Source organism: Setaria viridis, chromosome 8 (assembly GCF_005286985.2).
Source record: "Setaria viridis chromosome 8, Setaria_viridis_v4.0, whole genome shotgun sequence".
Taxonomy (NCBI): domain Eukaryota; kingdom Viridiplantae; phylum Streptophyta; class Magnoliopsida; order Poales; family Poaceae; genus Setaria; species Setaria viridis.
The window spans coordinates 13,627,564-13,650,615 of NC_048270.2; the positions used below are offsets into that span (position 1 = coordinate 13,627,564).

A 23,052-nucleotide genomic window follows, 5' to 3' on the forward strand; every position below is an offset into this window, starting at 1 on the left:
CTTGCCATACCAAGAACACCTTTGAACCTGCTAGCAACCGAGAACAAGCAAGAACAAGATGAACAAGCAAATAACTCATGGATGGATGATACAAAGGTGAATATGAATCACAAGTTAGGATCTTGAATCAAGAAAACGAGTAGTCTAATCGACACACACACACTCACAAAAGGAAGTAGCAGAAGCTAGACTTACAACAAAACAAAACCCAAGTTCTTCCTAGCGGCTACTGCTACCTTTTATACATGGAAGACGGAAGGAGTTGTGGGAAACCCTAGCCAAGATGCTCCCCTAATGGGCTCAACTGGATACAAGGCCCAAAACGCACGATGGAAGTTCGAATGTCATTCTATAGTTTCTAGGCGGCTCCGAAGGAATCTAGCAGTGTTTCTGGGCTCATATGAAAATAGACATCAAGAGCTTTCCAAAAGTGCTCATGGGCCTCAAACAACATCCGGAGCTAAGAATTATGGCCAAATCAATTTGGTGCTGCCTGGCTGTCCAAACGCCTCCAAACGGAGTGATCCGAGGCGTTTGTGCTGGAAGGGCCGAACATCTCCAAACGGGTGCTTGTGGACGTTCTTGGTTGCTGTGGTTGCTCCTACTCCTATCTTGTTCATGTCCCACATTCCTAAGAATAAGACAATCATCACCATGATTTAGTAGCATCCAATTCTGAGATGAGTTTGTATGAGTAGCTAAGAACGACTTTACCTGATAATTAAGTTGTCGTGCTTGAGCTCTTGTCATCAGACCTTGTTGTGCAGCAGGTGTGGTTATATCAATGGAAGAGATGTCCTCATCATCCTCCCATTCTTGCATTTGAGTCGTCCTTGACTCCAGTTCATCCTCTTCTCCCAAATATGACTTCAAATCTGTAATGTTAAATGTAGGGCTAACCTCAAAATCTGTAGTATAGGTAGCTCAAGTTTATATGCTGTTTGACATTATTTTGTCACAATATTCAAATGTGACAGATCAAACTCTATTGAATTACTGAGAATCACGAATAGAGAAAATTATTAGGCTACGTACATCAGTACATGCCAGTTTGTATATGTTCTTAAGAAACACATGGCCGCTAATTAATTAGCGCCTAATGGTTATCGGTGGGCACGGCAGCCGCTATGCATTGCGCCCATGTACGTATGCGAGGCCGGCGTATTTGGATCCTCTACGATACATGTTGCCATACGATCGGGCCCGTGGGGCAGCCGACATGGTCGGGAAGGTTCTAGATGCTTCTAGAAGTCCTGCATATTAGCGGCCAGTTAAGAATGAGATCCCTTTTATCCTAATAATATAATGTACATGTGTAGGTGCTAGGGACTCTCATCGGCCCATGTCTCAGGGAGCTATCTCGCCACCGATGTACAGATGGCTATGAAGCTAAAAAGCCCCAGATAGATATTATCGTTCATCCTGATCGCAAGGACATCAACAACTCGCTGATATCTCGGCCAAAGCAAAACAAACTTGAGGCGGCGCTGGGAGCCCTCGGCTGCCCTGTGCCCTAATAACCCTTGCCTACACCCTGACGCCACGGGGCTAATCTTTTTCCATCCACCGGAGGTGCCGCCAGTAGAGGAAAGGAAAGAGCCGCAGCTTTGATCCATCGAGGTTCCACCAGGAGAAGGAACAAGAGCCGCAGCCCCTTCATCCATCGGAGCCTGCATCAACCAGCCGACGCCTCCCTATCATCAACAAACTCCTTCGTCGACTGTCGCAGCAAGGCCGACGACCATGCCGGAGTCAACACGAAGCCGGCGACCACGTCAAGCAAGGTGGGAGAAGGCCATGGCTCCTCACTTCGTCTTCGGCGGTGAAGGTTGATCCTGGGTTCCATCTCTGCCTTTGTTACAAATTACATGCATACACAGGGTGGGGCTATCGTCCCGTCGCTCACTCATCCTGACACCGGCTGCACCGGAGGAGCAGTGGAGGAACATGAGAAGCCGGATCCTGGAGATGAAGATGCGAAGTCCACGGCTGACAGCGACGCCGCAGGTGGCTGGAAGCTGACGGAGCTGGGCCATGGTGATACAAGGCTGCCGGACACAAGAGGCGGCACCAGAAGATGACACTATGCCATGTACCCCGGAGACGACAAAGATGCTGTGGAAGATGAAGATGGTGCCGTACCGACGTCCGAAGATACTCATATGCGCAGCCATGAGGACCGACATTCACCACTACGGGAAACAAGAAAATCGCCGAGTGCCAGGGGCACTCGGCGAAGGACGAAAAACACTCGGCAAAAAGAAAACACTCGGCAAATTTAAGGTTTCCCGTAGTGCACCAAGATGCAAGCAAGAAGATTCGTCTGTCTCATGGGGCCATGCAGCCATGCATGTGCATATGTGCGTGCATGCGCACCAGGGAGCTAATTGGAAAGCAAGCAAGGAAGCCCGTCCGAGTTCGTGGCTTCCCGTGTCTCTGCCAAGATGCTCAAGAACCATTGATCTTTGCCACCTCGACGACTGCCCCTGCTGTGACGTCTACTTGGCTTCAACGATACGACCATGCATACCCAACCCACTATTGAAATAATGGCCTAGTCCATAGTAATTTCAGAATTTCAAATAAATCTCAAAGACCCACGTGGGCAAGAGGTGGAGTGGTGCAAGTCTTTAGTCCCACATTGCTAGTGGAGGGGAGGGATGACCAACTTAAATATGGAAGTTGTCTCCACTCCTCCAAGCTATGTGTGTGGGGAGAGAAGGAGAGCTCCACACACGTGCGCTCGCTCGCCACGCCACGCCGGGTGGGGCGGGCGCACGGCACCTGCGTCGTTGCCTGCTGTACCCAGTAGTCGTCCAGGAGCCGGTCTTCATCAAGAAAGAAACGTACGATCTCTTAGCTCAAATTATATCTTCCATACTAGCTATTATGATATGTTGCAGTCTGATTGCACTGGATATTATTTCTTGATGCACTGAGGCCAGCACCGTTTGCTGGTGTGCACTTCAAGAGGTGGCAGGTGAAAGCCACACTGTGGCTTACTGCCATGAAGGTGTTCTGGGTGTCCAATGGCAAGCCAGAAAGGGTTCTCTCTCCTGAAAATGAGAAAGAATATTCGGAAGCCAACACAATCTTCTTGGGCGCTATGATTGATGCACTTGCAGAACATCTGCAGGATGTGTGCCTTCATCACACGGTCGCAAAGGAGTTGTGGGACGATCTGACTGCCAACTACGGTGGCTCAGATACTGGCACTGAACTGTACATTATTGAGCAGTATCATGACTACAAGATGGTTGACGGAAAATCTGTAGTCGCTCAGGCTCATGAATTACAGTGCATGGTGAAGGAACTTTATCTGCTAAAGATTGTCGTGTTCGACAAGTTTGTGGCTGGGGGCATTATTGCCAAGTTACCTCCATCCTGGAGGGATTTTGCCACTTCTCTCAAATACAAGAGGATAGAAATTTCTGTTTCAGACTTGATTGCGTCTCTTGATGTTGAGGAAAAAGCTCGGGCTAAAGATGGATGATCTAAAGCTGTTGAGGGTCAGACCAGAGCCAATATGGTGCACCAATCACATCACAATGGCAATGGTGGCAAGGGCAAGGGCAAGAACAATAAGCTTAAGCAGTCCACTACCTTCAAGAAGAAGAAGAACAAGGAGAATGAGGGATGCTTCGTGTGCGGTTCTACTAACCATTGGGCAAAGAAGTGCCCAAACCGCAAAGGAAGAAAACCTCCACAGCAGAAGTCTGTGAGCATGGTGACCAGCGCTGGAGACAGAAATAGTGGGTATGGTAATTTACCTTCTGTTTTTTCAGTGTTTCAGTCTACTAATACTTGGTGGCTTGATACTGGTGCTAATGTTCATGTGTGTGCTGATACCTCCTTGTTTTCATCTTACCAAGTCGCTTGGGATTCCTCCGTCCTAATGGGGAATGTGATAGAGTCGGAGTGCCCGATCTTTCGGTGAGTGGAGATAAATTCAACTTGGTGGAAGTAGACCCTCACGATCCGACTACGACGAGCGAACCCGAAGTGCCAATGCAATCGCTGAACCAACTCCCTGTGGTTACCAACCTTGCCAGCGCAAGATCAGCCTGATCACGAAGATCGATTCCTGTCCACAATCGAAGAACGAACAAGAAAAATAGGCAAGCAATCTAAATATCACTCGAAGGAGGAGTTCTGAATCACACAAGGACAACGCGTATTTGCTCATGTTCGAGAGTAGCTAAAGCTAGATGTAAAACAAAACTCAAGTTGTAAACAAAAGGGACTCCGACTAAATAAAGGGGGGCAGCCCCTGGAGTCCGGAGGAGGCGCCACAGCAGGAGGGGGGCGCGCGCGACCAGGGGGAGGGCCGCGGCTCCCAACCCTAGGCGCCCCACCTGGGCTGCCCTGTTGGGCCATCTTCTTATTCCGCTGGGCCTTCGTTCCTTAACAGCATGATGAAGTTTAATTCTCTCGCACGGGCCCGAGTGATTGGCCCAACTAGATGATCAACTGTAGGCGCCTGAGGTGGAGGAGCAACTGGAGGCGCCTGAGGTGCTGCTGGTGTAGATGTACTCGTGGTGTCCTCATCATCCTCCCCTTCTTGAACTAAAGTCATCCTCGATGGCAACTCCTCATCTTCGCCCGCATACAGTTTCAAATCTGCAACATTAAAACTCGTGGAAACACCAAACTCCGCAGGCAGGTCAAGGATATAAGCATTATCATTCATCTTGGTTAGCACTTTAAAAGGACCAGCAGCATGTGGCATCAATTTAGAACGACGTAAAGTAGGAAAACGATCCTTTCTCAAATGCAACCAAACCAGATCACCCGGTTCAAAAGTAACATGTTTTCTCCCTTTACTACCCGCAACCTGATATTTAGCATTAGCAGCAGCAATGTTTTGTTGAGTTTGCTCATGCAAGCTAATCATTTGATCAACATGGGCAGCGGCATCTATGTGTGGGGCGTCCTCAGCATCAAGCGCAAACAAATCAATAGGCGCCCGAGGAATATAACCATAAACAACCTGAAAGGGACACATCTTTCTAGAAGAATATGTTGCATGATTATAAGCAAACTCAACATGAGGCAAGCAATCTTCCCAACATTTCAAGTGTTTATCTAAAACAACCCTAAGCATGGTTGACAAAGTTCGATTAACCACCTCAGTTTGTCCATCAGTCTGAGGGTGGCAAGTGGTGCTAAACAGCAATTTAGTTCCCATTTTATTCCACAGTGATCTCCAAAAATGACTGAGAAACTTAGCATCACGATCAGAGACTATTGTAGTTGGAATACCATGCAAACGAATAATCTCGCGAAAGAACAATTCAGCAACATTGCTAGCATCATCAGTCTTATGACAAGCTATAAAATGAGCCATTTTGGAGAGACGATCAACAACCATAAAATATTGTCCCTCCCCTTCTTAGTGCTAGGCAATCCCAAAACAAAGTCCATAGAAATATCAAGCCAAGGGGAAGTAGGAACAGGCAAAGGCATGTACAAACCATGGTTGTTCAATCGTGACTTAGCTTTCTGGCAAGTAGTGCAGCGTGCAACAAGGCGCTCAACATCAACGCGCATCCGGGGCCAAAAGAAGTGGGCAGCCAGCACTTCATGCGTCTTGTAGACGCCAAAGTGCCCTATGAGACCGCCTCCATGCGTTTCCTGTAACAACAAACGACGAACCGAGCTAGCTGGAACACACAGCTTCTTAGCGCAAAACAGGAACCCGTCCTGTATGTGAAATTTGCCCCATGGTTTGCCATGAATACAATGGGTGAAAGTATCTTTAAAATCAGCATCGTCCACATATTGATCCTTCACAGTTTGCAAGCCAAAGATTTTAAAATCTAACTGTGACAGCATGGTATAGCGACGAGACAAAGCATCAGCAATGACATTTTCCTTCCCGCTCTTGTGTTTAATAATGTAAGGGAAAGACTCAATGAATTCTACCTATTTAGCATGACGACGATTCAGGTTTGTTTGGGTATGAATATGTTTTAAAGCCTTATGATCAGAATGAATTATAAACTTGCGATGCCAAAGGTAGTGCTGCCAAGTATGAAAAGTGCGCACTAAAGCATAAAGCTCCTTATCATAAGTAGAATAATTCAAGCTAGCACCACTTAATTTCTCGCTAAAGTAAGCAACCGGTTTTCCTTCTTGTAACAAAACAGCACCTAGCCCAATACCGCTTGCATCGCATTCAAGCTCAAACACTTTAGTAAAATCAGGCAACTGCAAGAGAGGAGCATTGGTTAACTTATCCTTCAAGGTGCTGAATGCAACCTCTTGCGAATCACTGCAAGCAAAGGGGACATCCTTCTTTGTAAGCTCATGTAGAGGCGTTGCAATGGAGCTAAAATCACGAACAAACCTGCGGTAGAAACCTACAAGGCCAAGAAAGCTTCAAATTTGTGTGACCGTCATCGGTGTAGGCCACGCCCAAATGGCATCGATCTTGCTGGTATCCACCTCAATGCCTTGTGGAGTAACAACATAGCTAAGAAACGAGACACGTTGTGTGCAAAACATGCATTTTTCGAGGTTAGCAAATAAATGGGCCGCTCGCAACGCATCAAAAATAGCACGCAAATGTTCTAAATGCTCTTCCATAGACTTGTTGTAAATGAGGATATCATCAAAATAGACAACTACAAACAATCCTATGAAGGGCCTCAGAACTTCATTCATCAAACGCATAAACGTGCTGGGAGCATTTGTCAAACCAAACGGCATAACCAACCATTCATATAACCCAAATTTCATTTTAAAAGCCGTTTTCCATTCATCACCTAATTTCATGCGAATCTGATGGTAGCCACTACGCAAATCAATCTTAGTGAAAATAATGGCACCACTAAGCTCATCTAGCATATCATCAAGGTGTGGTATAGGGTATCGGTAGCGAATGGTAATGTTATTAATAGCACGACAGTCGACACACATACGCCATAAGTCATCTTTCTTTGGAACAAGTAACATGGGAACGGAGCAAGGGCTAAGAGACTCACGAATATAACCCTTGTCAAGCAACGCCTGTACCTGGCGCTGGATTTCCTTCGTCTCATCCGGATTTGTACGGTACGGTGTGCGGTTCGGAAGCTGTGCGCCGGGAATGAGGTCGATCTGGTGCTCAATGCCACGAAGTGGTGGGAGTCCCGGTGGCAAATCTTTTGGAAAGACATCAGCGTACTCCTGCATAATGTTAGCAACCGCAGGGGGAATATCCAAAGATGGTGCATCATCAAGTGAAACGAGCACACTAGAGCATATAAGGGCATAACATGGTAAAGGAGCATCGCGTAACTCATCAAAATCAGCACGTGTAGCAAGCAAAACAGGAGCATTCAACTTGATTTAAGAATTAACAGAGGTCGATGGTTCAAGTTGTTTAGCAGTTTTAGCAGCTCTAGCAAGATCATCTTTAAGAATTTGTTCAGGTGTCATTGGATGTATAATTATTTTCTAACCCTTAAACATGAAAGAATAGTGATTTGAACGACCATGATGCAAGCTATCAGTATCATATTGCCAAGGGCGCCCAAGTAACAGAGAGCATGCTTCCATGGGAATAACATCACAATCGACAAAATCAGAATAAGCACCCATGGAGAAAGGAACACGGACTGATCGAGTAATTCTAATTTTCCCACCATCATTAAGCCATTGAATGTGATATGGATTTGGGTGCTTACGAGTGGGTAAAGACAACTTTTCAACCAGCGTGGTACTCGCCAAATTGTTGCAGCTGCCGCTGTCGATGATGATGCGAATCGACCGCTCCTGCACAACACCCTTGGTATGGAAAAGAGTGTGTTGCTGATTCTTCTCGGACGGAGCGACCTGTGTACTAAGAACACGCTGCACAACAAGACTTTCATACCTATCGGCGTCGCCCGGGTTAACATGGACCTCCATAGCTGCATGGTCAGTGGCAAGCATCGCATGTTGAGTATCTTCAGAATCACTAGCGCAAGAGTACTCACCATCGTCACGAAGAAGCAAAGTGCACTTGTTCGGACAGTCCCGAAACACGTGGCCAAATCCTTTGCAACGATGATACTGAATATCCCGTGTACGGCCTGTGGGAGGGGCGGCGCCTATGGAAGGGGTAGCGCTTGCAGGTTTAGCCGTTCTCTCACGCGGTGTAGTGGTGGGCGTGGGTGGCGCAGGGAGAGCGGGTGCGGAGTTCGATGTCGAGCTTCTTCCTGCAAAAGAGTTAGAATATGTCTTCAAGCGGCGTCCCTGCACTTCACGTTCAGCTTTGCAAGCATATTCAAATAATGTTATCATATCTGTGGAGTCCTTATAATCAAGTATATCCTGAATTTCGCGGTTCAAACCACCACGAAAACGTGCCATAGCAGCGTTGTTTTCCTCCAATAACCCACAACGAATCATGCCTATTTGTAATTCCTGGAAATATTCCTCAACAGATTTGGAACCTTGCTGAAAACATTGCATTTTATTAAGAAAATCTCGGGCATAATAAGAAGGCACAAATCTGTGGCGCATAGCAGCTTTTAATTGATCCCAAGTGGTTGGAATGGTATTGGAATGTTTGTGTTTATATTCACGCCACCAAATTAAAGAAAAATTAGTAAATTCACTAATAGCAGCTTTAACTTGAGAATTAGCAAGAATATCATGGCATGAAAATTTCTGTTCAACTTCTAATTCCCAATCAAGATATGCAGCAGGATCATATTTGCCATTAAAAGGTGGAATTTTAAATTTAATCTTGGAAAAGGAATCATTACCGGGATGGCGTGGCACGCGGCGGGCACGGCCTCGGCGGTCGCCATCGTCCTGGTCCGAGTCACCACCATAACCCTGCTGCAACTCTGTGACTGTTGTGTGCAATGCATCGAGTCGTGCCACAACTGTGTCGAGTGTGGCCTTAGCGGCCGTCTGTGCAAGGTCTAGCTGATCGCACCGCTCGGTCGTCGAGGAGATCGTCGAGTCCAGCCGTTCATGAATCGTCTGAATGTCGGCAACAAGCCCTTCAACTTGTGCTCGTATGCCCTGCAGCTGGTTATCCCCCGCGTCGACATCATCTGCCATGGTTAGTGCAAATACAAGAACAAAACCAACGACAAAACATGGGTGTAACGGCTCACAAGGCGCTCACACTAGTGCTGTTATCAAATTCTTATCCGTTCTTACCACGCACACAGGGGCGAACTGCAACCAACTGGTGGAACGCGCGAAAGATTGGAGGAGCGATTGCCTGGAGAAACAAAATATGCTCATCGTAGAACTATGTGGAGTTCTGGGAAGGCTGCACTCAATTGAAGGATTAGCACAATCAAACAATAATGCAAAGTTGAATTATAGTGCCAAACACATAACAAAAGTTGCTGGTAACAAGTGAAATCGGAAAGAATAGAGGCAAAGAAACGGCCAAGGTGGAGAGGGCGCACCTCTGTTGTTTTTCTGTTTTGATTCTTTTTTTCCAGGGTGCCCCAAAACTAAGAAATAGGGGTAAAATGACTCGGAAACAGCAAGGCACCACACACACTTTTACCCGAAGTACTCTCTCTCTCTCTCTAGAGTAGGATGGTGCGCGCGGCGTACCCGCGTGATCGGATCGGCGTCCTTCTCCCATGCGGACTAATCTCTTTCTTTCTTTTTTTTTGATTGTTGTCTTTCCTTTTTTTTTTTTGACTTGCCAAACACACAAGGCAGGGAGGAGAAGGCGATCAGGGGGATACGGCACGGCTGCCTCGCGATTCGGGAAAGGGCGGCGGCGTGCTAGGGTTCAAGACAACGGAAGGGAAAAACAAAAGATGAGAAAACACAAAGTAACCAGCAAGAATTGATTCGCAAAGCACACAAATTCAACAATGCAAAGTATTGAAAGATGGTGCAAGGCTCAAAAAGGGTTGCTGGGACAAAGATCTAACCTGAAAAGAAATTTTTGTTTGGTTTTTGTGGACTGTAGGAAGGGGAAAAAACACTCGATAAACTCACCGATCAACCTGGAAAACTGATACCACTTGATAGAGTCGGAGTGCCCGATCTTTCGGTGAGTGGAGATAAATTCAACTTGGTGGAAGTAGACCTTCACGATCCGACTACGACGAGCAAACCCGAAGCGCCAATGCAATCGCTGAACCAACTCCCTGTGGTTACCAACCTTGCCAGCGCAAGATCAGCCTGATCACGAAGATCGATTCCTGTCCGCAATCGAAGAACGAACAAGAAAAAGAGGCGAGCAATCTAAATATCACTCGAAGGAGGAGTTCTGAATCACACAAGGACAGTGCATATTTGCGCGTGTTCGAGAGTAGCTAAAGCTAGATGTAAAACAAAACTCAAGTTGTAAACAAAAGGGACTCCGACTAAATAAAGGGGGCGCATCCCCTAGAGTCCGGAGGAGGCGCCACGGCAGGAGGGGGGCGCGTGCGACCAGGGGAGGGCTGCGGCTCCCAACCCTAGGCGCCCCACCTGGGCTGCCCTGTTGGGCCATCTTATTATTCCGTTGGGCCTTCGTTCCTTAATAGCATGATGAAGTTTAATTCTCTCGCACGGGCCCGAGTGATTGGCCCAACTGGAGGCGCCTGAGGTGGAGGAGCAACTGGAGGCGCCTGAGGTGCTGCTGGTGTAGATGTACTCGTGGTGTCCTCATCAGAATAGGTCACATGCTTCTGTTCATGGTGTTGGTACAGTAGATCTGAAGTTTACTTCAGGAAAGATCGTGCAACTAAAGAACGTGCAGCATGTCCCTTCTATCAGGAAGAATCTAGTTAGTGGCTCCCTTTTGTGTAGGGATGGTTTTAAGGTAGTGCTTGAGTCTAATAAAATTGTCGTGTCTAAGAGTGGAGAATTTATTGGTAAAGGCTATGAGTGCGGAGGCTTGTTCCGCTTTTCCCTTTCAGATTATTGCAATAAGTCTGTGAACTATATTTGTGATGGTCTTAATGAGAGTGATGCTAGTGTTTGGCATTCACGTTTATGTCATCTGAATTTTGGTTCTATGTCTCGACTTTCCAGCCTGTGTTTAATTCCAAATTTTTCCATTGTCAAAGGTTCTAAGTGCCATAGTTGTGTGCAATCTAAGCAACCTCGAAAACCTCACAAGGTAGCTGAGGAGAGACACATGGCACCACTTGAACTAATTCATTCTGATATATGCGAGATGAATGGTGTGTTGACCAATGGTGGAAAAAGATATTTCATGACTTTGATAAATGATGTGTGTAGATATTGCTATGTATATTTATTGAAAATGAAAGATGAGGCTCTCAACTACTTTAAAATCTATAAGGCTGAAGTTGAGAATCAACTTGAGAAAAAGATCAAGAGAATTAGGTCTGATCATGGTGGCGAGTATTTCTCTAATGATTTCGACTTGTTCTGTGAAGAACATGGTATTATACATGAGAGGACGCCTTCCTATTCGCCCCAATCAAACGGGGTTGCCGAAAGAAAGAATCGCACTTTGACTGACTTGGTGAACGCCATGTTAGATACCAGTGGATTATCTAAGGCATGGTGGGGGGAGGCTGTATTGACTTCATGTCATGTCCTGAATAAAGTACCCATGAAGAATAAGGAGAAAACTCCCTATGAAGAATGGATTGGAAGAAAACCATCACTTTCATATTTACGCACTTGGGATTTCTTGGCCAAAGTTAGTGTGCCAATCAACAAGAAACGTAAGTTGGGACCTAAAACAGTGGATTGTGTCTTTTTGGATATGCTCATCACAGCATAGCCTATAGATTTTTAGTGGTTAAATCAGAGGTGCCTGATGTTCATGTTAATACCTTGATGGAGTCTCGTGATGTTACTTTCTTTGAGAATATATTTCCTATGAAATAATTGCATAGTATGTCTAAACTATCTTCTAATATGATTGCTGAGACAACTCCTAAACCTATTGGGCTTCCTGATCATGCTGAACAAACACTTGAGCCAGTTCATGAGGAGGTTAATAGTGAAGCTCCTAAGAGGAGCAGGAGACAAAGAACTGCAAAGTCCTTTGGTGATGATTTCATTATCTATCTCGTAGACGATACTCCTAAGACTATTTCAGAGGTATTTGCATCTCCAGATGCAGATGATTGGAAAGAAGCTATCCATAGTGAGATGGACTCTATTCTTTCTAATGGAACTTGGGAGGTTGTTGATCAACCGTATGGTTGTAAACCTGTGGGTTGCAAGTGGGTGTTCAAAAAGAAACTTAGGCCTGATGGTACTATTGATAAATACAAGGCTCGACTTGTGGCTAAGGGTTATACCCAAAAAGAAGGCGAAGATTTCTTCGACACTTACTCACCTGTTGCGAGATTGACCAGTATTCGAGTATTACTTTCCCTTGCTGCCTCACATGGTCTTCTCGTCCATCAGATGGATGTTAAGACAGCTTTCCTTAATGGAGAGTTGGATGAGAAAATTTATATGAATCAGCCTGATGGGTTTGTAATAAAGGGTCAAGAGAACAAGGTGTGTAAATTGCTGAAATCTTTGTATGGCCTGAAACAAGCACCTAAGCAGTGGCATGAGAAATTTGATACTACACTCATATCAGCAGGCTTTTCTGTCAATGAGTCTAATAGATATGTGTACTACCGCCATGGTGGGGGTGAGGGAGTTATATTGTGCTTGTATGTCGATGACATACTGATCTTTGGTACAAATCTTGACGTGATTAAAGAGGTCAAGTCATTTCTGTGCCAAAATTTTGACATGAAAGATCTGGGAGAGGCTGATGTAATTCTGAATATCAAGTTGATCAAAGGAGAGAATGGGATTACTCTCATGCAATCTCATTATGTGGAAAAGGTCTTGAGCCAGTTTGGCTTCAAGGACAGTAAGCCTTCTCCCACACCTTATGATCCGAGCTTGATACTTCAGAAAAACAAGAGAATTGGTAGAGACCAATTAAGATACTCTCAGATTATTGGATCACTTATGTATTTAGCCAGTGCTACTAGGCCTGACATCTCATATGTTGTTTGCAAACTGAGCCGATTTACCTCTAATCCGAGAGATGATCATTGGCGTGCGCTTGAGCGAGTCATGCGCTATTTAGTTGGTACTATGGATTACAGAATTCACTACTCCGGGTATCCTACGGTACTGGAAGGCTATAATGATTCAAATTGGATATCTGATGCTAATGAATTGTATGCCACAAGTGGATACGTCTTCACTTTTGGTGCTGGTGCTATTTCATGGAGGTCATCCGAACAGACTATCTTAACGAGGTCTACCATGGAAGCAGAACACGCAGCATTAGATGCAGCCACAGTTGAGGCTGATTGGCTACGTGAACTCTTGATGGACTTGCCTATTGTCGAGAAACATATGCCGGCAATACTTATGAATTGTGACAATCAAGCGGTGATAGTCAAAGTGAACAATTCTAAGGACAATATGAAGTTATGAAGACACGTTAAGAGACGTCTAAAATCTGTCAGGAAAATGAGAAACTCTGGAGTAATATCAGTGGATTACATCTCAACTGATAAGAACTTGGCAGATCAGTTCACTAAGGGGCTCTCACATAATGTGATAGATAGTGCATTAAAGGAGATGGGTATGAGACCCATATGAGCTACACCATGGTGGTAACCCAACCTATGTGATCGGAGATCCCGTGAAGTAGGATCTGGGAAGAACAAGCCGTTGGATAGCATGAGAGTATCCTACTAACCCACTCGAGAAATGATGCAACACTCTCAAACCACTGCATGGCAGGCTGGCTATTGCCTTAATATATTTTGTTGGCTTTAATTAGCAAAGATGTTGCCCTGCCGAACATCATTGAAAAATATACCTATATGAGCCAGACTGTTGTAAGGTCGCAGTCTGTGAGACTTGGGTGATCTCTATTAAGCTCATGAAGACATCAGGGGGTACGACCTATATGCCCCACTCGCGGGGTAGGCTACAGGCAGCCAGGTACTAGTCCCAACTTTGAGTGAAACTTATCTGCACAAAACTTGCAATTCAAGGCTTAGTCCATTGTTCAAGTTGTGGATGAATGTAGCTTGAAGCTCTAGGTGAGAGTTCAACTTAACAGTCCTCGCTGAAACACTAGTATATAAATAGCAGTGAGAAACATGCAAAATCTCTGATGGGCATTTGAGATCTGGTGGGGGATTGTTGAAATAATGGGCCTAGCCCATAGTAATTTCAGAATTTCAAATAAATCTAAAAGGCCCATGTGGGCAAGAGGTGGAGTGGTGCAATTCTTTAGTCCCACATTGCTAGTGGAGGGGAGGGATGACCAGCTTAAATATGGAAGTTGTCTCCACTCCTCCAAGCTATATGTGTGGGGAGAGAAGGAGAGCTCCACACGCGCGCACTCGCTCGCCACGCCTCGCCTCGCCGGGCCGGCCGGGGGGAGGGGGGGCGGGGCGAAAGGCGCGAGCGCGCGGCACCTGCGTGAATGGTCCGCCGAAAACTGGCCCCTCACCTTGCGGGGGCGCGGCTTCCTAACCGAAAACTTGGTCTTTAAGTCAGCGAGATATATGGAATCCTAACCGGTTTAGATCACGATTGCAACGTGAGAATCGTGGGCTCTCCTATATATGCGACCTACCAGCCTCTACCAAAAACAGATGTATTCGAGCTAGGGTTTTTGCCTCCTGTTGCTGCTGCGCCGCCACCGTAGTCTACTCCATCCCGATTGTTGACGTGCGCTGGCAATTGGGAGAGCAGGTCTCCAGAACCGTCGTCTTCAGCGATCCTGCACCGGGAGAGGGCGAATAAGGTTTTTATGAAGCGCTCTGCGCGACTGCTCGATCGCTTCCTCTGCTTCGTCAAGTTCTTCGTCGACTCCTTCACCACGGTTTGTCTACCTCTTCATCACTCGGGCATCACTCACCGTCGCGAACAACGTCAGGCTGCTGATCGTCGTCGCCTGCTGTACCCAGTAGTCGTCCAGGAGATGGTCTTCATCAAGAAAGAAACGTACGATCTCTTATCTCAAATTATGTCTTCCATAGTAGCTATTATGATCTGTTGCAGCTATTATGATCTGTTGCAGTCTGATAGCACTGGATAGTATGGTAGAATGTGTGATTCTATTTGCAATGATAGACTTGTCTAGATCTTGCGTAGACATGTCTAGTTTAATCTGCTATCTGTTCATCGTATTCATGATTTATTTCTAGATTAAATTAAAACTAAAAGTGCTTATATATCCAACACCCACCACTACTACGACTACAACGCGCCGTACGACGCCAATGAGGATGGATGACACGGGCAGGTGGAGCTAATGTCCCAGCTATGCTACACCAACTCATGGACCGATGAGGCCATGGATGACGCCAACGCTACACCCACATCAACACCACATATGCATGGAGAATGTGAAGCGAAGACCGAAGATGACGACCACGGCAGCGGAATCGGAGGTGCTCTGGCAAGCAAGACTTGCGGAGGTGATTAACTAGGAGCCTTCTGAGGCCCTAGGAACCAGAAGATCATATCACCCAAGACAAGATCGCTGTCAGCAGGCTATGGAGCGTATAGGGACATGTATTTTATTTTTCTATAAAGATTAATAAAGTACTTGTTCCTGTTCTTTCTTTGTGTACTCAGTACACTGGCACGTTCGCACTATTCCCAACGGTAGAAAAATCTTCATGTGATTTTTCTCCTCTCAAACATATGCATTATCATTAATCCTTTCTAACACTTTAAACGAACCATCAGCTCTAGGCAGCAACTTAAACTTTCGCAAATCACATAACCTATCTTTTCTCAAATGGAGCCAAACTAGATCACCTTATTGAAAAATGACATGTTTCTTCCCTTTGCTGCCAGCAAGTTTGTACTTTGCATTCATACACTCTATTTTCTCTTTAGTGGTTTCATGCAATTTCAAGATCAGTTCAGCACGTTATTTGGCATCAAAGTTCACTCACTCCAAGGTTAGAAGAGGTAACAAATCAATAGGAGCACGTGGCACAAACCCATAAACAATCTCAAAAGGACTTTTCTTAGTGGTAGAATGTTGTGAACGATTATAAGAAAACTCAACACGAGGCAAGCATTCTTCCCACAATTGTATGTTCTTTTTCAAAACAGCCCTAAGCAAAGTGGATAAAGTTCTATTTACAACCTCCATTTCTCTGTCAGTTTGGGGATGACAAGTGGTGGAAAATAAAAGCTTCATCCCCAGCTTAGCCCACCAAGTTCTTCAAAAATGGCTAAGAAATTTTGCATCGTGATAAAAAATAATGGTGTTAGGCACACCGTGCAATCGAACAATCTCATGAAAGAACAAATCAACAACATGTGTAGCATCATCGCTCTTATGACATGGTATGAAATGTGCCATTTTAGAAAATTTGTCCACAACAACAAACACACTATCCCTCCCCTTCTTTGTTCTAGGCAGTCCTAAAAAAAAGTCCATTGAAATATCTTCCCACGATGCACTTGGAACAGGAAGAGGTGTGTATAAACCATGAGGATTAAGGCATGACTTAGCTTTTTGGCATGTTGTGCAGTGAGAAACGAACCTCTCCACGTCTCTCCTCATCTTGGGCCAAAAGAAATGGCCAGCAAGGATGTCCTCACTCTTTTTTACTCCAAATTATCCCATCAGCCCACCTGCATGTCCTTCCTGCAACAACAACAAACAAACGCATGGTGCTAGCTAGAATGCATAGCTTGTTAGCTCTAAAGACAAACCCATTAGCTAGGACAAATTTGTTCCAAGTTTTTCCCTTATTGCAATTCAGCAACACATCCTTGAAATCATCATCGCGAGCATATTGTGCTTTAATTGTTTCCAAGCCAAATATTTTGAAATCATGTTGGGACAGCATGGTGTAACGCCTAAAACAATGCATCAACAATGACATTTTCTTTACCCTTCTTATGTTTGATGACATAAGGGAAAGACTCAATGAATTCAACCCATTTAGCATGCCTACGATTTAGTTTTGCTTGACTTCGAATGTGTTTCAAAGACTCATGATTAGAATATATAACAAATTCTTTGGGCCATAAATAGTGCTGCCAAGTTTCCAATGTTCGAACTAAAGCAAGCAATTCCTTATCATAAGTAGAATAGTTCAAACTAGGTTCACTCATTTTTTTGCTGAAATATGCTACAAGTTTGCCTTCTTGTAGCAGGACACCACCCAAACCAATTCCGCTAGCATCACATTCAAGCTCAAAGGTTTTACTGAAATCAGGAAGTTGGAGCAAAGGTGCAGTTGTTAACTTATCTTTAAGCATGTTGAATGCATTTCTTTGGCAGCAGACCAAGTAAATGCCACTCTTTTCTTGGTGAGCTTGTGCAGCGGGCCTACATTGGTGCCAAAATCTTCTTTTACAAAACGGCGTTAGAATTCAACAAGGCCTAGAAAACTTCTGACTTGAGTGACCGTGGTGGGAACTGACCAATTGTGTATGGCCTCAACCTTGGCTTGATCAACTTCAATTCCCTGCGGTGTCACAACATAACCAAGAAAAGAAACTCGATCGGTGCAAAAGGTGCACTTCTCAAGGTTACCAAATAAGTGTGCATCACGTAGAGCATCAAAAACAGCACGCAAATAATCTAAATGTTCCTCTATTGATCTGCTATATATACGAGAATGTCATCAAAGTATACCGCCAAAAATCTGCCAATGAAAGCATGCAAAACTTCATTCATTAATCTCATGAAAATGCTAGGTGCATTAGTCAATCTAAAAGGCATGACTAACCATTCATACAAGTTAAACTTAGTTTTAAAAGTTGTTTTCCATTCATCTCCTAGCTTCATACGAATCTGGTAGTACCCACTACGCAAATCAATTTTAGAGAACACAATTGAGCCACTCAATTCATCGAGCATATCATCTAACCTAGGAATAGGATGATGATATCTGATTGTGATGTTGTTTATCGCTCTACAATCCACACACATGCGCGATGACCCATCTTAGGAACTAAAAGCACGGGAATAGCACAAGGGCTAAGGGACTCATGCATTGTCGAGTAATTCTTGTACTTGGCACTAAATCTCTTTTTTCTCTTTTGGGTTGGTCCTGTATGGCGCACGGTTAGGCAAGGAGGCTCCAGGAATGAGGTCAATTTGGTGCTCAATCCCTCGAATTGGTGGCATTCCTGGCACCACCTCCTTTGAAAAAACATCGGTGTACTCCTGCAAAAAGGTTAGTGACAGCAAGAGGCAAAGCAATAGATGTATCTTCAAGTGAGAATAAAGTTTCTTTGCAAAATAAAGCATAGCAAACAGTAGTACTAGCATCATCTAAATCAGATTTGGTAGCAATGAAACATGACCCTTTCAGTTTAATCTCATTTTTATTATCATGAACAGATTTGGTGCTTTTCTTTTTATGCTTCCCGAGTTCATTAGCCACAATCTGATTTTCACTCTTAGCATGCTCTTGGTCCTTAAGTTTGCTAGCTCTAGCAAGTTCATCTTTTAAAATAGCTTCAGGAGATATTGGATGCAAAACAAGTTTCTTACCATTATGCACAAAAGAATATTGATTAGTTCTACCATGGTGCAAACAATCAATGTCGTACTGCCATGGTCTACCTTACAACAACGAGCATGCTTGCATAGGCATAACATCACGGTTATTAGAATCATGATAGGAACCAATCGAAAAATTAACTCTCACCAACCGTGTTACCTTCACTTTACCGCTGCTATTGATCCAATGAATGTAGTAGGGCTGCAGTTGTGGCTTTGCGCACAATGCAAGCTGGTCCACCATTTTAGCACTTGCTAAGTTGTTGCAGCTTCCTCCATCCATGATCACGCGGCAAGAGCGTTCCTTGATCACACACTTGGTTTGAAACAAAATGTGGCGCTAATTTTGTTTAGCCCTCTCCATTTGTGCACTTATCACATGTTGCACCACGAGGCTCTCATAGTGTTCAGCAGCCTCGGCCCCAATGTGCTCTTCATCTTGGTGGGAGACTTCTCCTTCCCCTACATTGTTAGCAGCAAGCAAAGCATATGTTTCTTCATCTAAATAACTAGCTGAGGAGTACGCACCATCAGCTTGCACGACCATCACTCGTGTGCTTGGGAAGTCCTTGCGCACATGTCCATAGCTCCTGCAGCGTAGGCACTGAATATCCCTTGTTCTTCCCGTGGATGCCACTGAGGATGAGCTCTTGGAAGGTCCAACTGCTGCTCCTCTTGTTGGTTCACTCGGGCATGCTGCAGAATTCGTTATAGAGGGACGTGGTTTGCTGCCCGAGGAAAGCTGTGGGGTTGCTCGTGTCGGTGGTGCAGCAGCATTGGATGGTGTCCATAGGCTAGCACGACCTGCAGAAATGTTAGTTCTCATGCTAGCTCGTCATCCCTGCACTTCCCTTTCAGCTTTACAAGCAAGGTGAAATAAACGATTAACAGAATTGTATTCCTTGTAAGCTAAAATATTCTGAATTTACCAGTTCAGGCCCACCCATGAATCTAGCCATAGCACCATCCTTGCTTTCCTCTAAATCACAGTGAAGCATACCCATTTGAAGCTCTTGATAGTACTCTTCTTCAGATTTGGTACCTTACCTCAATTGTTGCAACTTATGTAAAAGATCATGCACATAATAAGAAGGAACAAATGTGCCCTGCATGATCCTTTTTAAAGCATCCCAAGTTGGTGTGTTATTTGGGTTCATACGATGGTATTCAGACCACCAAATAGAGGTAAAATCAGTAAACTCACTTGTGGCAGCCCTAACACGTTTGTCCTTGGAAAAATCATGGCAACTAAACTTTTGATCAACAGCTAGTTCCCATGTAAGGTACGCTTCAGGATTGTATTTTCCATCAAAAGAAGGCATGGTGAATTTAATCTTGCCTAGAGAATCATCAGCACGTACCTCTCCCCGCAGTGGGCGCGTACCTGTACCATGATGGTTGCGATGTGGATGGCTGCGTTGATGACCATTTACCTCACCGTCAAGCTCGGTGATAGCAGAACATTCTTCCTCATCTTGACCCACGACGCTGCCCACGGTGTTGTTGTGTTTCTGGGGGTCAGACTTGTCCATCTTCTCTAATCTATTCCAAACTGTTACAAGAGAAGTGTTCACATCCCCAATAGACCTCTCTAGTGTGGCCAACCTAGTGTTGGTGTCGACTTGGGCCATTTCTATTTGACCAATGCGCTCATTGGTGACTTGAACATCCTCATCTAGGTTGTATGCAGCCTCACTTTGCGCTCAAAGTTCTGCAACAAGGCCTTCGATCGTAGTGTTTAGGGAGGTCCTTTCATCTTCTCCTGCCATGGTTAGTATGCAGCAAGAAATTCACAAGAAAATATATGCGAGCAACAAGTGGAACTAGGTGACAGCAAACTCCATCCTCTCAACCTTGTGCAACCATGTTCTGACATTTCTTACTATGCAAAGCAGTCAGAGTTGGCACCCGGCAAGAAAAGCACAACGGTCACACAAGCACAACCCTATGATGTAGTAGACAATTTGTGAAGCTATGGTTGGCTGCAAGGAAAACAAATCAAGGTACAACTAGAACCACGTTAGTCAGTGCAATTTGAACAAGCGTTCATTGATGGTCCTATACTGGTCCTAAGGCTAAATCGTGCTAGAGATGTGAGCCACAGGCGTTGTCACAGACCAAAGTAGCAAAGGAGTGCAAGGAAAACAACAGCTTTACCCCCTTCTCTTTTTTTTCTCGTTTTCTTTCTTTCTTTCTTTCTTTTTTTATTTCTTTATTTCTTCCTTTCTCTTTTTTTAGGAGCCTAAACTCTTTTGTTCAGTATCACAACAACCAAAACAAAGGGATTACTGCACACAACCCCTTCAAAATCAGATTGACATCTCTAGTTTCACACAGCAGATCGCAAATCTCAAGCGCTACTGCGAATAACTCGAAATGAATTTGGGGGCAAGGCTGGATCCGTTGGAAAGACCACAAGATAAACTTTTCATATTGTATTTAAACTCTTGAATCGGACATCAAAAACAGAATATGTGACTATTTTCTTCTAGTGCTTAATTGGGGAGATGTAAATTGTTCGGGTGCATTTCGTGGTGACTAAAAATGTGACCATAACTCAAAACTCTAAACAATTAACCACTAAGAACTAGCAACTAGTCCAAACAATGCAACCAAAAACTCAAAATGCAAGAACTAAGCAGAACAGCAAGGCTCAAACTTATTTTTGGGATTTCAGGTCTATCCTATTTTGGGGATTTTTGGACTGTAGGTAAAATAAAGTATGGGTAGAATCTCTCACCGAAAAACCTTGCTCTGATTACCACATGATGGAACCCACTAGGGTTTGTTCCAGATCTTCGATGAGAGTTGGGGATAACTTTGATTTGGAGTGGATTCGACGTTGGCTGTCCGACTACAACACCACAAGGGCTGCACCTTAGCAATAGGTACACCGTCTTCGATTGGGATGTTCTTGCCGTGCCAAAAATACCTATGAACCTACTAGCAACCGAGAACAAGCAAAAACAAGATGAACAAGCAAATAACTCACGGATGGATGACACAAAGGTGAATCTAAATCTCAAGTTGGGGTCTTGAATCAAGCAAATGGGTTGTCTAATCAACACACGCACTCACAAGGAAGTAGTAAAAGCTAGACTTACAGTAAAAAAAAACCCAAGTTCTTCCTAGCGGCTGCTACTGCCTTTTATACATGGAAGATAGCAGGAGGTATGGGAAACCCTAGCCAAGACGCTCCCCTAATAGGCTCAACTGGATACAAGACCCAAAACACAGGATGGAAGTCCGAATGTCATTCTTTAGTTTCTACGTGGCTCCGAATGAATCTGACAGTGTTTCTAGGCCCATATGAAAATAGACATCAAGAGCTTTCCATCAAGTGCTCATGGGCCTCAAACAACATCCGGAGCTAAGAATTATGGCCAAATCAATTTGGTGTCGTCTGGTTTTCCGAACACTTTCCAAACGGACTGATTCGAGGCGTTTGTGCTGGCGGGGTGCTTGCGGACGTTCTTGGTTGCTTTGTTGCTCCTACTCCTATCTTGCTCATATCCCACGTTCCTAAGAATAAGACAATCATCACCATGATTTAGGGCGTGTTTGGATCCTCGGGCTAAAGTTTAGCCCTTGTCACATTGAATGTTCGGATGCTAATTAGAAGGACTAAACATGAGCTAATTATAAAACTAATTGCAGAAGCCCTAGGCTAATTCATGAGACAAGTCTTTTAAGCCTAATTAATCCATCATGAGCAAATAGTTACTGTAGCACCACATTGTCAAATCATGGACTAATTAGGATTAATAGATTCATCTCGTGAATTAGCCTGCAATTAGTTTTATAATTAGCTTAATTATATTTAATACTCTTAATTAGTATCCAAATATCCGATGTGACAGGGGCTAAAGTTTAGCCTCTAGTATCCAAATAGGGCCTTAGTAGCATCCAATTCTGAGATCTAGAAACGACTTTACCTGATAATTAATTTGTCGTGCTCGAGCTCTTGTCATCGGACCTTATTTGTGCAGCAGGTGTGGTTGTATCGATGGGAGAGATGTCCTCATCACTTGATCACCCCTTCTTCTTGCGTCAAAGATCTTACCGTTCATGTTCGAATGATATTTTTTTAAAAAATGGTTTTTACAAAGCTGAAATAATTTGAGTCCTAAGAACAAATACTTGAACAACATAAGTAAATGATTGTTATATGTGAAAAAAGAGTAATTATAGTGAAAAAATAATAGAAAAAAACATTGCGAATATTTGATTGTATAGAACCAATAGTATAAACTAAACATTCCCAACAAATGAGTCCATGCTCGCCAAATAATTGAATCTACAAAGTGAACGAATAATATAACATCGTGAATAAATTAGTTTACAAGTAAATAAAATGTCTTCATATCTGAACAAATTATTGGTACAGGTTAGCAATTTCGTGTGAAAAGTGAATAAAATAGCATATGCGTGAACCTGGTTGTATATAGTGAACAAAATATCAAACTCACAAACAAATAAGTTGCATTGAGAACGCATGGTTCCACACGCGAACAAATAATACTATATCACGAACAAATGTGTCCATATTATTAAAAAAATTATTGCTATAGACAAATAAAATATATATAGATGACAAACACATTAGTGTAAAA

General features: G+C 44.1%; 1 pseudogene; it reads right to left on the reverse strand.

The window, feature by feature from the left end:
* Positions 1-15,598: 15,598 nt before the first annotated feature.
* On the reverse strand, positions 15,599-20,168 carry LOC140220220 (uncharacterized; annotated as a pseudogene).
* Positions 20,169-23,052: the final 2,884 nt, after the last annotated feature.